Source organism: Rattus norvegicus, chromosome 6 (genome assembly GCF_036323735.1).
Source record: "Rattus norvegicus strain BN/NHsdMcwi chromosome 6, GRCr8, whole genome shotgun sequence".
Lineage (NCBI taxonomy): Eukaryota > Metazoa > Chordata > Mammalia > Rodentia > Muridae > Rattus > Rattus norvegicus.
In genome coordinates this window covers 64,225,681-64,243,255 of record NC_086024.1, presented here as the reverse complement: position 1 = coordinate 64,243,255, position 17,575 = coordinate 64,225,681, and the positions used below count along the sequence as shown (strand labels likewise).

At 38.2% G+C, this 17,575-nt stretch overlaps 2 protein-coding genes across 12 annotated transcripts in view; one reads left to right on the top strand and one right to left on the bottom strand.

The window, feature by feature from the left end:
• The window catches only part of Immp2l (inner mitochondrial membrane peptidase subunit 2), an 899,718-nt gene that overhangs the window by 453,651 nt on the left and 428,492 nt on the right, over window positions 1–17,575 (bottom strand). The window lies entirely within an intron of this gene.
• Window positions 1–17,575, top strand: part of Lrrn3 (leucine rich repeat neuronal 3) — a 31,130-nt gene that overhangs the window by 4,038 nt on the left and 9,517 nt on the right. The window contains exon 1 of one of the 3 annotated variants that reach the window (XM_063262546.1): window positions 16,096–17,092. The exons of the other annotated variants lie outside the window; for them this stretch is intronic. The gene's annotated coding sequence lies outside the window, so the exon portion shown is untranslated. Of the gene's footprint in view, window positions 1–16,095; window positions 17,093–17,575 lie in introns of those variants that run through there. 3 annotated transcript variants of the gene reach the window in all.

Sequence of the window (17,575 nt, the reverse complement as noted above, 5' to 3'; positions counted from 1 at the left end):
TAGATCTTAAATTTGCTCAGCTATTTACTGGAGAGTTCTAGAGAACTAGCCCTTTGTACGTTCATTCCATTATTCAAAGTTGGCTCCCCCCAACTCATAGAAAGATGCAGACTGTACACTATTTAAAAAGTGTTTATCAAGATAATAAAGTATTAGAGAAACAAGTCACCATCCAATAACAGCGATTATTTCAAGTGCACAACACAGAGACATTTCAAACCCCTGGTTCCCATTTATACACAGTCCATTACACTCTGAGGTGAGTCATACAGTTTAGAGTGTTCCCCAGCTGTTAAAATCTTAGGAAGAACACAGCTACCCTTGGCCTAGAGATGCAGTTGTTAATTGGAAATCGTACATTTCCCTAAGAATCCACATTATTTTGGTCTCAAATATTTCAAGACACATAACATTGCCCTCTCCCCACTCACTGTCCCTTCTCGCACCTCATGCCTAGCCTATAGATGCCAGTGGAAAGCAATCTATCTCCTCTTCCCAATTCTGAACCATTGTTCTTACTATAGGAGTGACAGCCCTTATAAGCAATGCTATTTCTCTACTTTCACAGCTCAGGTATTTTTTTTCCTTTTGTAAAATTGTCTCTGTTTCTAAAATATTTTCCAAAGTTTAATTAGCATAATAGTAATTAAGGGGACCTGAAATGTTGGGGAAATCAAGAAGGATGTTACAAATGCATAGCAACACAGGGAGTGTCGCTATTTGTTACAGCTTTATCACTCACAGACCATCTTTGCACAGTCGCCCATCTCAGCAACCTAGAGGTCCAGGCCTCATACGTCTCCTACGTGATAATTCTTGTGAGGGGAGAAACGGTGTTGACATGGGAGGAGCCAAGGTCTTGGGTGAGCAGGTGGTGGTAGAGCAGTACTCGCTGCCAAGTCTGAAACTCAGAAAGCCACCTTTCTTTTTTGCTAACTCCCTCTCTGGACCTGACCTTTCCTAGTCTTATGTCCTCCACATGGTGTCAAGATAGATCTTCATTGATTTCTGCAAACTAAAAACCACATTTTTTTTAATTGAAATTACAGTTTAGAAGTGCCCTGCCTGAATTAAATAGGAAAAACAACCACTTAGGCTGATGATGCTTGCCTGGGTGTGGGGCCACCCAGTGGGGCTTTGACAGTCTATTAAGGGGCATGTCACTTTGTGAAAACTGATATTTTCCCATGTGGGAGGAGGTGGATGAGACTGGGAGAATGGGGATGATTTGATCAAAACACATGACATGCTTGTACTACATAATTAAACAAAAATTTATCAGTCTTTATCAGAAAGAAACACTGGAAGGCATTCTTCTTCCGCTTCTGATTGTCTGACATTTAGTGAATGGCAGGGGTCTCAAAACCTGCACGTAATGGGGTAATACGTTACTCAGGTGCTTTTCTAGGTTAACAACATTTAAGATTAAGTTCTCGGGTGTCTAGAAGATCCACCGGCATGAACATCAGTGGAGGTAAACAGAGAAGCTACTCCTTGGGTATCTCCTTCCTAGTTAGTCAACCACAAGGAGGAATTGACACACGACGATCTAGAGATGTTACCACTTAAGGATATAAACTGCTAAATTTGCAATATGGTGAAGTTAAAATGCCAACAAACTTAGTTGACAAAACCTTTCTTAGTCTGAATTAGCCTACGTGATAGTTGTTTTGAACTTTTAAAAGTAATTGTTTTTTAAATGAATGAAGACATCCCAAATTTAAAAAGGCAAGAGACTCAAACCAACCAACCAACCATCACCACCACCACCATCACCACCACCACCACCACCACCACCAAACAACAACAAAGCAAACAGAGCCATATGTGTGTGCTATCAAGTTGCACTTCTAGCAAGCAGAGTATCCCATAGCTCAGAGCAGCTCCATTCAGGGAGGGTCAGTCTTCATGAACTTTTGTCTCTCCACATCATGCAGGCACACTAAGGCAGTAAAGAGTTTTGTGTCAGTATTCAGTTTTTTTCCAGAGTCTGAAAGAATTAGAACAAATTCCCCATGGTACCAGGAAGTGAAGCAGTATCTTTCTGCTTGTACATAGCAAGGACTCCAGGAGCCAGCACAGACATGCTCCTAGGACTGTGCTCACACATGTGCCAGAGCTAGGCAAGAGCTCAGGGAGCCTCAGATTCACAGCAATTTTGAATAATGAAAGTCTGGATATTTGATTATAGAAAATATATAAGGGCTTCATTTACCATAGTAAAAAAGATGGATTTAGGATTATACATTTATCTAAAACTTTTAGATTAATAAAGAAAGCCAAATTATTTTAGTAATTTGTCCTGAAATATTTTTTCTATAATACACTATAGACATGACAAAAATTGAGGCATTTAAATTGCAATGTCAACAAACTTGTAAGTTTACTCTAAGAAAATAAAAAGGTTAACACAGGTATTGAAGACGAACATATATTGTCACCATATGACTCATATTTGTCCTTATAACTTTAGAATATTCATCCTCCTTACACTACATTCATATTCCTATCAGAGCTTCCTAACAGTACTTATGGGCTCTACTCCACTCTATTTTTATCAAAAGTCAGACTCAGAAACCCCGAGTACTAAATATGTTCTGCAGAGTATTCAACACCTGCGGGACGCAGGGGAGAACAGTGACCTTTGCTGGAATTTCAGTAGTTGCTAGAAATCACTTCCATATACAGCCAGGAAGATGACTTTCTAGTTCTTGTGAAGGGCAAGGGGGTGGTGGCCTTACACTGCAGGTGCCTGGGGCATTAAGAGCAAAAATACAGAGTAAGGAAAAGGTCCACCTTACAATGCTCCATCACCAAGAACAAAGGTCAGTAGGAAGGGAAAAGAACGGCACATGAGCACCCGACATGGATCAGAAATATATTCAAAGCACACACAGACCTGGGGAGCTCTGGATATAGTGGGGTTTTTTTGCATGAAAAAATATATAAAATGTCATTATAAGATATGAGCTTAGACTGTATTCATCCAACACATCAATTTGCTGTTTGAATACCTGAATGCATCCACTTCCCAAATACATCATTTCTGTTTGTTCCTCTGACTGCAGTTTATCATGCACACATTTTTTACACACACTACAGCTGCTCAAAGAGCATCACAGGTGATGCTCGGCCACTTCCTCATAAATCAGCGAGCCTCTTGCCAAAATACCATTCCCTTAATCAGTTACTTTGTTTCTAAGGGGCAAGAAAATTCCATTTTCCTTTCAAAGTCCCATTTTTCATTTACACTATGCTGTTACTGAACAAAATCATCAAAGAAATGAAGAATTAAAACAAATAGTATAGCGTAAATTATGTAATCAGAAAGCCTGTAAGTTCAAACTGCATTACCTGTCCTACAACGCACTCTGTTGACTCGGGCAATGGTCGTGATATTAGCAATTCTCATTTATCAATACCATCCATGGTGTGAGCAACACTGCAGCCATGTCCTTATGTAGTGCTCACAACAGCCACATGAAGTGCTAGTATGAATTACATTTTGTAAATGGGTACAACAAGGCCCAGAAGAGAAAAGCAATATAGCCATGAAGGACAGAACCGGAAAAGGAGCGTAAGCAAGCCTGGCTCTACAAACACTCATTTCTACCATACATGTCAACCCGCCTCCCAAGGATTTACCTAGGCCTGGACTCTAGCTGCTTAGCACACTCCACCATTCATCATCCCATACCACACTCAAGCCAAGAAGCTCTCTGCTGCACTGCTTCATAAGTTCTTCTCTGTTCCACAGTGGACAGCAGTGCTTTACTTAACTAGAGTGCCTGGGCTGAGCTTTATAATTCCGCTCACAGGGACACGGGGACATCAGCCCCTAAGAAATCTCCCTTCACATTTCGAAGTAGGATTCCATAGCTTCATCACCTGAGGCCCCACAGCAGATACTAGCACAAAGGAAGAAATGCAAATCTTAGCGTAGCCTCCAATTTCAATAAAGATTTATAATAATCCCACGAGGGATCTAGGCTCAATCTGTTGACACTTTGTCCTCATGTATTCTATCTCAAACAAGAAATTGGAAAACGTCTAAATGACACCGCTGAAGCAGAGGCATCAATTTTCAATGAAGCTCATTGATCCTGTCCAGTATCAGTAACTTTCCAGCTCTATAGAGTTCACTGATGGAAGCTGAGGTTTGATTTTCAAAGTGAACTCTGAGCCAGACCTAAAACTTCATGAGAAGCCAAGCGTCTGCGTTTCTCACTATGATCCCGCACCAAAGGCTAGTGGGGGAAGCCTCACCTTCTATGTCCTACACACGAAAGCTAAGGAGAATGTAATGCAAACTGTTTCCAAGTGGAGTTTGCATAGGAAGGAAAAGTGCTTGCCACCAGCCTGAATTCGATCCCCCAAACCCACTTGGTAGAAGGGAGAAAACCGATCCTCATGATTTTTTTTTCAACAGAGGCTTCCTCCAGTGACAACTCATATAATGTCTTAACAACGTGGAAATGTATTTTAAATCATAACTAGTTAGACAAATGACAAAAAAAAGAAATTCAAGTATCTAAAATATTCCATTCTCAAGAATAGTCTAATTATCACCCAACTAAAGTACATAAAGGACACATATATATTAAAATTATTATACTTACTTGTCCTTTGTGTCTGGGTGTGCATGTGAGTGTGCCGCACACCTCAGGAAGTTGGGAACAAGTCTGATGTAATCAGTTCTCTCCTTTTAGAGCATGGCTTTTGGGGTTGGTACCAAGTTACTTCACCCCAACCCCAAGTCATCTTGCTTGCTCAACGTGGACAATTTTCAATCAAAAACTTTTAAGTGCATATGTCCGACTACTTCTTATATTTATTTATGACCTTGAATAAAGAAGGGAAGGGAGGGAGAGAGGCTTGCCAGCACTGATCCAACACTGCATGTCCTGAACCCTGGTTAAGCTCTGTATACATCTCATCTCTCCATGAGGGAGCTGAGACTCCACGTGGATAAACAAGTTTCCAAATTAATCAGTGGCAAAGGGCCTGATTTCTACCTTTTATATTGACAGCAAGACCCACACTAGGAGGAAGCACGTTACTGTTGCATGTCAATGACAGTTTTAGAAAAGGCTAATGTTTCTTCTATGGGAAGCACGTTTCACAGACATCCCCAACACAGTCCACCTACAAAGATCTTATTCAATATTTAGTCAATCTTTATCATGTGCCACATAGTATAATGTGAGAGGACATTCTTACTTCATAAATAACAGACATTTAGTATAGGTCAACTAATTAAAATTTCTCACCTAAATATATTTATTAATGTGTACAACCAGACAAGTGTAATATACACTAAAAGAACCATGGTTGAATTGCAGAGTGACTTATGAACTTCTAGGATTCCTCTCACATTTTAGAGGACAGAAATTGGATTTAAAACAACTAAAGTTCTCTTGACCATAAATATCTTAAAACTTGCATAAGAGAACAATTCCTAACTTATCATTTTACTCCCAAGATATGACTCAGTTTGGAAAATACTGCCAATTTTCTATTACTTTTATATAGTTTGAATATCTGGACAAGATGAGGAACAGTTCTGAGTTTAAATGTGTTCCATAATTTTCCTGATCTAGAATGGGAACTCTTCTGGGCCAACACAAATTCTTTTCCCACACCGTGCTAGAGACACTAATGCACGCAGCCGTAAGCTTCACGTGAGGTTTTCCACTTCACAGCCCTATAGCTAACTATGTAACAACATGCCGCCCGCGTTCTTACTTGGTAGTGACTTCCAAGTGTCTTGGAAGGCAGAGATATTCTAAGACAAGAAACTACTTGGTCATTCATTGAAAAAATGGTATTTCATTTTGGTAAAGAAGCATGAGTACTCTCATATGGATAACAAGTGCCCATGTATCACAGCAAATAGACTCAAATATATTTATCCATGCTGATCTGTATCAAACTCCCTTGATAACTTTAATAAAATGTAGAATTTCACAAACTCTGAGAGTAAGACCCCAGAAGCTGTAGTGAATTTCTGCAAAAAAAAAAAGTCTTAAGAATTAAGCAGCAAAATATCATCCTTTGCTGACCTATTGTCTGCCATGTAAAGATATGTTAATCTGTGAAAACTGCTTGAATCTACACAGAATATTAATATAATAGGTGCACCATGTTATATTTCCCCCAAAAGTATATATTGGTGAGAGGGTGTGACTAAATGAATTACAGGTTTAGTTATAAGAGATCCGACTGATACATCTCAGTAAGTGAATTTAGTCATCTTGTAATAAGACAAGACTCTGGTTAATGTGGTCTAGCTCTGTTCTCCCCAGACTAGAGAATGAGCCATTCATCTTTCTCGGCTCTCAGAAGAGGTCCACTAGGAACTGGATGTCCTTTGCCTGTGTGTTTGTGCATCCAGTTTACATATTCTATCACAGTCCAACTGCAATTCTACTGAGTGCCACTGAAGTTCCGCCAAACCGACCAGTGAATGCTACACTGTCTGGACATTTGATTTCAAAAGTCATTAAATACAGCGCCAGCATTTATATAACAAAATCCACAAACTGTCATAGACTAGATTCACATTAAGCTACTTGCTCAATGTGAGCCTATTATTTAAAGGAACAACTGGAACCCACACACCACAGGTCATTCAACCCTTGCCTTTCAAGTATTTCACCAGATTTAAGGATGAAAATTTACAAAGTACTGATTATATTCTTTCTTTACTGAGCCCTACAGAGAAACTCAGTAGGACATCTCTACGAAATATCCCTTACCAGTGCGCTCTCACCTGCTGGAGTCTGACAAATGCTTACACAACAGCCCAGAGTCACTTTGTATGATGCCTCTTGACTAGCATTTTATTGGCGGTAACACGTTATTCTCCATTGAGCTTATTAACAGCCCAAGTCTGGGGTTTTGAATTTGTCTCCCAACATGATTTTAGGAGTAGAGGTGTGCTGACAGAAGTGGCAGGGGGAAAAGCTACTTGCGTGGCATTTGCCTCTGACTTCCAGAAGTTTTCTTTTTTAAGCCAGGAAAAGAAGACAAAAGAGTGAGAAATTACTACACGAAAATACACGTGTAAATAATGCAACCATAGAAACAACAGAGATTTCACATTTCTGTAAAGAAAACCTAGAATAAAATGATCTCTTTGCGTAACACTGTGAGGAATTTCTATTCCTGTTGGACACTCCAGCTCAAATCCAAAGCCTTACACTTCAGGGCTACACTCAGGACAAGGCTTCAAAACACACACCCTATAACGACAACTTTCTAACTTTATTTAAAAGTATCCTATAAGGTTTTTTTTTTCCCCAAAAGAAAGCACAAGTGGGGAAACTTAAGACTCTGGATACAATATTTTCTCAACTGCTGATGCTACCATGATGTGTGAGAGCACCCAGGGTCTGTTGGTCACTGGAACTTCACAGGGATGGGTTTCATTTCTCCCCCACTTGTCCTCTCATTGGCACGTCTTGCAAATACTAAACAAAGAGCAACATCAATATTAACACTAAGACTTTGTTTTCTCCAGCCCAAGAAACAACACCTGCCCATATCCAACATCGGAAAAAGCCCTGAAACAAATTCTTGGATATTTATCATTGATAATTGAGTTTTATAGCCCCACTCCTGTACTAGCAAGCATGCATGCATACATGCATACTTCCAAATATATCTAAACACTGGATACTTTTAAAACATCTGCAGACCATTAAGGGTCATACAATCTTGCCAGGCTGAGCTGTGACTGGTATCCAATTACTATTGTCCTTTAACAGACAATACTACATCAGATTGTAATAGTTACTTACGCAGAAATGACTATGAATCAACAGACTATACCAGACTGTAATAGTTATTTATACTGAAATAATAAGGAAAAAAGTCTACAGGCAGGTAAATCCCGTAAGCCTTTCTGGCAATCAGAGGCAAGTGCCATCCCCAGAGCTCTCTTGGCGCTTCCATTTGTTACCACATCTCCACTGAGCCGATGTAAGGTACGCTGCATTCCAATGGAGTGGCAGTGTCACGGAAGTAGTGTTACTCTGATAACGACTGGCATTCATGATGACTTCATGCTTCAGGATGAATTTGTACCGAAACATTTTATAGTTAATTTCTGCACTATTTCTGTAAGACAAGTATGATTGTCACTCATCCTTTAATAGTTAAGGAGACAGTGACAAGTAATGCAGGAAAACCAGAGTCTGTTTGACTCCAAAACTGCTAGACTAGGTCTATTGAATACCACCCTGAGAGCACAGGAGAGGAAAAGGGAAGAAGAAGAGAACTGCATTTACTATTTAAGACATTTTAGCTTAGTGGTAAGAATAGAACAAAGTGGGGCACAGAGAAGCAACGTCCATCCAGAAAGCATGTTTGAGAAAAAAAGCAACGTCATTCTCAGACCCCTATCTCTCTCTGGGGTGGATTACATCCATGCAATCTTTTGGAAAGTCCCATTTGCTAGAGAAATGACCCTCTGTCTAAGGATCGCCTATTCCTATCTGCATGAATTTGACAAGTTTGTTTGGTTTTTGTTTTCAGAAGTGCAATTATGAAACCTCAGCTGGAGACAAAACAATAGTTATATAATTTTATTTCTTCAGTGGCCTTTATGTTCTGTTTCTCTCACCATAGCTCTGCAATCCATAAGTCAATATTATCTTAGAGGTTGACCGTTTATCATCTTGATAAGCAATGCCCTCACTTCTGTTGCTTGATTCAGGTTTAATTTTTCTATTTAGTATACTTATGCTATCAGCATATCAATTATAAGAAAGGATACGAGAGGATAAACTAAATTACAGTTATCAACAGTCAGGAGGAATTATGCTCAATAAGAGAAAAGTCTCACCAGTACTCTATTACTTAGTCTGCTCCGTTTTTGGTTTTAGGAGAAAGTCTTAAAAATAGACTTTGAAATAAAAGGAAGTGCAAGTCTGTTAGAGAAGATGATTAGTGGGGTACTTACTAAAGAAACATAGAGATGAGACATGTGTGGATTCCTAGTAAACTTTCTGTTTCACTTATTCCAGCTTTAAATATGTGTAGAAATAATCAGGTTCTCATTCTGTCAGAGCATGAACAAAATTGATTCAAAACGTGAAGGTCATAACTTCTCAGACATTTCAATGAATAAGAAAGGCAATGAGAAAGAGAGATGGAGACAGCCTTATACATGTAAACAGACAGCAGAGGGGAACAGAAGGAGAAGTTGAATATAGAGCCCAGTGCATTCTGTGGGACCACCTGCTAGACTTCATAGAGCAAAGGAGAACCTATGACATTTCAGGAATTTCCAGACCAGAGCTCGGCCCACTTCAGCAGCCTACGTCTCAATGAGGGAAAAATAGGCTTCTATCCTTGTAGATTAAAAAAAAATACACACTTAAAAGAACTTTAAGTTGAATCTTCCTCATAATCTCAAGAACTGATATATCATTATGCTGAAGAATTGTAAAGAGATGTCAATAATAGCCTTTCTGCTTATCTGACATCTAGTTATTCCAGTTAACATCATATACGAAACTCAGAAATTATACAGCTGAAGAATGAAATATTGATACATGGCAGCATATTGAAAGTGCATGAGAATGAGGCGCCACAAATGCACATAAATTGACCAAACGAGGCTGCATTTGTTCCAGCTTCCATGAGAACACAATTCATTGACTGACAATTTGCATCAGGTTTGCCTGCTTATTCTGCAAATCACAAAAATGGGTTGCTGTGGCAACTGCCACATGCTATTTAGCTTGCTGTTGGGAAATGTCTCTTGGAGTACCTTTTAAGAAACAAATACAACATGCTTTGTGTTGTTTCTCCCACCCTAGGGGAACAAATCTCCTGACAGGAGGCCTATTTCTTCAAAGCTTTAAAAAATTGGACTGCTTTTGTCTTCTTCATTTATATTATCTGTAACACATATTTATTGGAAAGGAAAAAAGAAAAAAAAACATATCAAAATGCTACTTGCCTGTATGACTGGAACATGATAGAGCTGCTGCCTCTACCATACCTACTTTTATCAACACAGCTTCGATAGCTATATTAATTCCAGCAACACATTTACTGAATCTACCTACAACACTTCCAACAAGAGTCTATGGCTCCATTCTTAATGTACCATCAAAAGCAAGTTTATTTTCCAAGGTCAGGTAGGCGAACAGGTAAGATACCATTAGTATTCTGAGAAGCAGTTGTGACCTCACAATTACACACTCTTTTCGTTCATAAGGACCTTATGACATGTTACACTAGTGTCAGCACACAAGGTAAGCAGCTGAATGTGTTTATGCCAAGTCAACTGGAATACTCATTCCTAACCCACTTTTCACACAGAACCCCAGAACCAGAAAGCAAAGTATCTAAAGCAGTTCAGGCCTCTGTATTAGGTTCCCTGATTGCTTTTATTTTGTTTTATATATTTTTTGTCCATCTATCTGTCTGACACAAGATCTTGTTATAAAACCCCAAAAAGATCCTCTCCACTTGGCTTCCAAGAGCTGAGATTGCAGGCCTCCACTACCACATGTGGCCCTATATTTCCAACAACTTTTTTTGACCTCTTCAGATGCTAGTGTGTCAAGCAGAGATGTGTCTTCTCTCTCCACCACCACTGCTGCGGTGGGGGTCGTCAATAACTCCCCAGTGGGAGTGCTGGGGAGATCATATTTTCAGTCACAGATGCAGCAGGGCAAAGATGACGAAAGTACCTGTCCTAGAAGACACCTGGGCATTATAAATAACGCTATAATAACGGGAATTAAAGTGGGTGCGAAAAATAATTCACATGCTGAGTATAGTTATAAATTGCACTTACAGACCTGCAGAGATGGATACCTGGATTATGTGGTGATTGTTGTGGGCTGGGTCATTGTTTCAGACAAAAGAAAATGGACTCAACACACAAATGGATTTCCCCCCACTTTTCCTTGGGCAACAATAAAGAACAATCAATTTAAAAATAATTGGAGAAATTTGTGTTTTGCTCAGACGGGTAAAAGAAAACATTCATTCAATAGTACCACACTGAATCGTTTGCTTAATAGCATTTCTAATATGTTATGCATTTATTCAATCTACTTCCTTCTATATTAAAATGCAAAAACAATTACTCTGGATGTAAATCCTAGAAAACAATCAAAGTTTCTATTAAATCAGAGAAGAGACAGTTAAGCTGAAATGTGATTTGCAGATGCTCATGAATAGACAATACTTGGAATTTCTCTCACTAGAATGTGAAAAGAAGGGTGACTAGAAGCAAGGACTCTATTCCTTCTCCTTCTCTTCCTTTTTTCCTTTCCCTCCCCTTTCTACATATCTTAAGAAGCCAGAGTCTGAAGAGGCACATTATTTGATGTCTCATAATTGAAACTATGCCACTATGTGAAACTGCTTTATAATTATACATATATATCTACATACATGTATATGTATGTATATATACATGTGTATATATACATATATACATACATATATACATGTATGCATGCATGCATGCTCTGTAACAGGTACAAACTCCCTTTCAATAGTTTATTATAAATAGTTTACATTCAACTGATCATTCAGAAGAGTATTCACATGTCAACCTTCTTGCTCCTTTATCTCTTACAAAGAAACTGGGTAGGTTTTTTTTTTTTGGTGTGTGTGTGTGTGTGTGTGTGTGTGTGTGTGTGTGTGTGTGTTATACAATATGCTCAAACTAAGCATATTTGAGAAAAGGCAACTAAACATAAAGCAGTAAATAAAAGATTCCATGCATGGATAACAAGCATTTTACATTTAGTGTCTGAATGGAATTTTTAAAATCCACATGCTTTAATTGGGGTGCTACTGCAGCAATAATCTTAAATACGAGATTCAATAAACGTGTTTTCATGCTCTGATTAAATGTCAAGGCCACAGATTTGTTATTTCAGATCTAGTGAGCAATAATTTCGTTGGATAATAATGAACTCCCAAAGATTTATTTGAAACACTCAGCTGCCCGTTACAAAGCTCTGATTCATCACAATAATTTCAATTCTGTTGAGACTATTTCAGCACCTAGGACACAAAGCACATACTCTGAAGTGCACTTTACGCATGTCCTATGTGCAGTGTCAGCTGATTAAACACCAACAGTATTTGTATAATCCTACTCACAGGAGAGAGCATTTGAACTTGCATACAATTTTTCTTTCACAAAGTCTATGTAATTTCATTAGCAGGGTGTTCTTCTTCTCTGACGTTCACTGTCTTAAATGTCACTTTCCTGCAATTCCTCTCTACTCTAAGAAATGCTTCACTAAAGATGCAGCTTCACAGGTCATCAGTGTAACTGTTCTTTTCCATTCGATCACTATCTGCTGGATAAGCGAGGTCTGGCCTCCAGCCATGTCAAGCCAGTCTTCTGGAGAGAACTCATCCCTTACACTCAATTATCTTCGTAGTTGTTATTACCTTTTGTTGTTGCTACAGCACTTCCCATTATTTTGTAAAAATATTTTAGCACTTTAAGTCATTAAGAGTGTATTATGTCCCAATTTACATGGTTCTCTGTGTTATCAAAGTACAAAGGCCACAATTTAAGAGTCTGCATGCCTTATGTCTCCATTACTATGCTATTACCATGCATATAACTTACAATTGACGACCTCACCTTCATTGAAAAAGATGCACCAATAAATGCTATTACCTTTGGATTCCACACAGAGTACTTAATGAAGACCTTACATAGTAGAGACAGTGTTGGAGGCTTTTAGAGATTGTTTTTCAACACTTTGAATTTAATTATATCTCCTTGCACGATAGTATTTTCCTGTGGGTTTGGCTCTAGTGCTGTAGTGGCCTGAAATAAAATGCATGCATACTGATGTCTCGTTTGCTAAGTTCCTATCTTCATTCAGCAACCCACTCATTCACAGTGTATGAGTGAGATCAGAAAGGTACAGCTGCCGTCAGGAGCAGTGTTTTAAAAACGTCTCTCATCCTAATGTATAATTATGGAAAAATGGTATTCATTCACCCATTCATCCATTCATTTACTCATTTACTAAACTGAGCTATTGAGCCACAATGCCAGACAATACTTCAGTTAAATACTAGACACAGAGAACGAAGGGCCAGCAAGATGGCTCAGTTGATAAAGGCACTTACTGCTGACTGATGACTATTTCATATATAAAAATACACATACATACATACATACATATATTTGGGTTTAGGCACATGCCTTAGAGCACATGTATGGTGGTTAGAGAACAACTCCTGAGATTCAGGTCTCTTTTTTCACCATGTATGTCTCATGGATCAAACTCAGGTCATCAGGCTTGGTGGCTAGTGCCTTCCCTGGTGAACCATCCCAATGGCCCTCTATTTTCACAATATGAAGCTCCTATTGAGTAATTCTTCATTGAGTAATATGAGTTGTCTATTATAGGAGAATTTTACAAATGAATTAACAGTACTTTATAAAGAATTATATGTGGTCACAGTGCAATAGAATAGTTAAGTGAACCAAATTGAAAAGATTTGAGATGTCAGGTCACATGACGATGAAAGGAAAATTTCTTCCCATCATTCCAATGTAAAATTCAAATAGTTCGTTAGAACGTCTGCAGTCCTGTACTGAAGCTGCTGATGCATGGTGTAGAACTTTTTTGATGTAAATTGATGCTCGGAAGTGAAATTCCAAATGATTTGAAGAAAATTTCTAAGACATTCCTCTACAAAGGTGGTTTGTCTTCCAGTTTCCCCTTGATCCATGCATAAGACGAGAGCCAGGCTTCACAGTAAACTGGATGCAAATGGATGGGCTGGTTTTAACAGACACCTTTCTCTATTAAGATTTAGAAATGGATTTTTAAGAATGGTCCAACCATACCCAACATGGAAGAAAGATTTGAGTTTGATGTCCATGAATGTAATAAGAAATAAATAATAAACTTCGATAGGTACAGAAAGTATCAGAAACTAACTCTGCTCTTTGTAAACTTCAAGGTTTAAGCAGTGGTAAAGAGCTTTTACTTTTTTTAACATTTGCAAGAACTTGGGTTCAGTCAGTAATACCATAAGTTAGAAAAAGGGCAAGGGGATAACCCATTGAAAGGTATGAGGCAATCTGACATCAGGATATCCCAATGCAAGTATTAGGGTCACAATCAATGCACACAGAAGATGTACAAACATGCGCAGAGACATGACAGCTGCATCTGTGTGTTGCTTAAGAGATTACTTCTGCAACTCAAAGCTGTAATTCAGGAAGTTTTTCTGAAGCCTCCAATTGAGTTTGTGTTTTCTATTTTAAAATCCTGTTTGTAGTCCCTGGACAAAAATACAGCAAAGCAGCTTTAAGCAAATTGTCAAGAGTATAATGGGAAAACCATGGAGCCTGAGGGAAGTTTGGCACAATTTTTAAATTAAAACACAAACTGTTCCGTGCTCATTAAAAAGAATTAAGGATATGGAGCACATGTGTATGGCCTGCCGCCTTAGGTTAAGAAAGAGAAAAGCTCTATCCACCACTGATCTCATATCAGTCAGAGGATGACCTTGATCACCTGACGATGAGGTCTTGCAGTCTCTCTACATCATTTGAGGAAAGGATTTGACCACAATATCTGATTATTATTTGACTGCCTTTCAAAACATAGTTTGTATTCTCAAAGTTCAGCAATAACACTAATATAATATGTTTTTGTTTTATTTAGCCATGAGTATATGGTTTCAATGATAACCACTTGGCACTATAAAGCTATTAGAGGGCTCATTTAGAAGGGATTTCTCTTGCTCTCAGCATTACTTAGCTACCTATAATTGTTCATCCATGGGTGGGGCTTCCATGAGAGTCCCGCCCCTTTACATCAGTGTGTTCATAAGCAACACTAAATGGCCTCAGCAAGCCGTGTGTGTGTGTGTGTGTGTGTGTGTGTGTGTGTGTATGTGTGTGTGTGTGTGTGTGTGTGTGTGTGTGTGAGAGAGAGAGAGAGAGAGAGAGAGAGAGAGAGAATCTGTGTGTCTGTGCATCTGTGTATGTCTGTGTGTATGTCTGTCTCTGTGTGAGAGACAAAAACAGAGAAAGAGACATAAAGAGACAGTCAGAGAGGTTGACAGAGAGACAGACAGGAAGACAGAGATGCAGAGAGTACAGTAACAACTAAGGAAAGAGAGACCATGATTTAAAGAAGGAGCAATGAAAAAGTAATGAGTGTCAAAATTCTATTGTATTTGGGACAAAATCCGAAAATCCCAGGGCCCATACACTCTGGGTTGCTGTTAAAGAACTTTAAAACTTGGCCTTGAGAGATCTGTAATAGAATCACAAATTAACCAGGAATCCTCCTCTGACCACAGTATGTGATTGGCCTCTTACCCAGAGGGTTTCTCCCCATCCTCACGGGCTACTGACTTTTTGTTTCTTCCAACTGAGTTTATCAAAGAGAAAAAAAATCTGAGGGTATCTTTTGGTTATCCCCTATTGTGTCACAGCTAATAAAACAGAAGCCTTTCGGGTTGGGGATTTAGCTCAGTCGTAGAGCGCTTGCCTAGGAAGCGCAAGGCTCTGGGTTCAGTCCCCAGCTCCGAAAAAAAGAACCAAAAAAAAAAAAAAAAAGAAAAAAAAAGAAAACAAAACTGTGAAAAACAGAAGCCTTTCACAGTGGAAATCAAGATAAACTAAAACTTCGGGAGCAGAAAAGCTGTACACATTCTTATCACACACACACATTACATATAAATACATATCTATCTATATCTATATCTACATCTATATCTGTATATGCTAAAATAATCCCAAGTCAAATATGTAATTAAGTAAGCACTTGCTTCCTTAGAGGCGGAGATTCAGTTCTTAATACACATAATTTCAAAGCTTCCAAAAATTTGTTAGGGTCCTAAGAATCATTTTAAAGATTACTTGTGACCCTAGAGAAACTATGGTATAGTAGAGCTATGGTAGAGCTTGAAAGACATATTAAAGATATAAGTAGATGTGATGAGAATCTAAGAGTATCATGAAATTTCAGCATACACCCCCTCAGAAACTATTCAAATATATTATGCCTTCACAAAGAACTAAATTGAAATAATTTTGAATGGATTTAAAGTTAGTATAAAAAATCATATGATTATAGAATGTGAAGGTAGTTATTATGCAAATAAAATCAAAAGGGGTCATAAAGTCTTCTTCTTAGATGTCCATATTTTCATAATATTCTGTGATGTGTGTGTTTGTAATTTAACAAAGAGCATCTTCCAAATACATCTATGATTCAATTACAACCTCAAGCAAGATTTCATCTCTGTCTCTCAATTCGAGAAATGGGATAATGACACTTTAGTCTGAGATGAGTCAAGGTTAAGGAGAACCCACAAATGAATACTTTCCCTAAGGAGAAATATACTCAGGACTTCATAAATGCTAAATAAGGGGAGAATAAAGGAGAAGTTTAAAAGGGATCTCAATATTTACAGATTCTCAAATAGTTCTCAAATAATACTAAACAAAGTATAGTTCTGATGTGAATTTTGGACTTCCTAAGTATATGGAAGAAATTCAAGCACAAAAAGAAAGTTTGTGGCTTAGAATGTCATGTGTTCTGATAATTCTGCTCAAAAATCATTTTCATATATAATATAGTAATTAAGTGCTTGGTTGAGCAAAAATAAATATACATAAGAATTCTTTTCATAATGCTAATACTGTGATGGTACAGAAATCACAGCACCAGCGATAACAGTCCTTGACTGTATCTCTCACTCTCCATATGTAGCCCTAAGTAACAGACTTCTTCATAATGGCAACTCTTAATTCAAGAAGGCTCTGGAATATACACAGTATTAACAATCTGTGTGGAAATGTGAAAATTTAGATTGAAATACACTTTTTGTATGAAACTAAAGCTCAGAGAGTAATCCGAGTGGTCGAAATGCACAACAAAATAACCTCTAAGGACCAGACAGATTTCTCATTATTGTCCTTTTTTCACAGCACCTACCTGTTTTCATTGGAATAAAGTATTAGGATCAGAAGAGAAGCCACTAAAAGTAGCAACAGCCCCCAAGTCAGTGAGCCTGTTCATGGACCACACATCTGTCTGAGAAGACATGCAGGCAGGTGAATGGTCATATTTCAGTAACAATTTGCCATGAAATGAATCTCAGTATTTGATAAACATTGGGAGGCAAAATGAAGAGACCTGTATCCATGGTCATGTTCACATCAAGGCATCTAAACACAGGCTGTTTGCCTCCTTCATTTGATGAGTGAGGTGATACGCTTTTCCATTTATCACTGTGTAGACATAATCATGAAATGAAATACTAATAACAGTAGACAATTAATTTGGAATAATGACAGACAACTAATTTGATAGCCTTTAAAGGCCATTATGAGTAAAATGCACTGATCCTAACTTGTTAATGATGCCAGGTAAGAGTACTGAACACAAACATGTTAGAATAAAGAAATCCAAGGTTAAACTCAGATAAATGCGTTAGCACCTAGACAATTATCAAACACCTGAAGAACATTTTGATTCACAGAATAGCATCATGCAAATATAAACTTGGAATGTGAAGAGATTTCAAAGATCCTGTA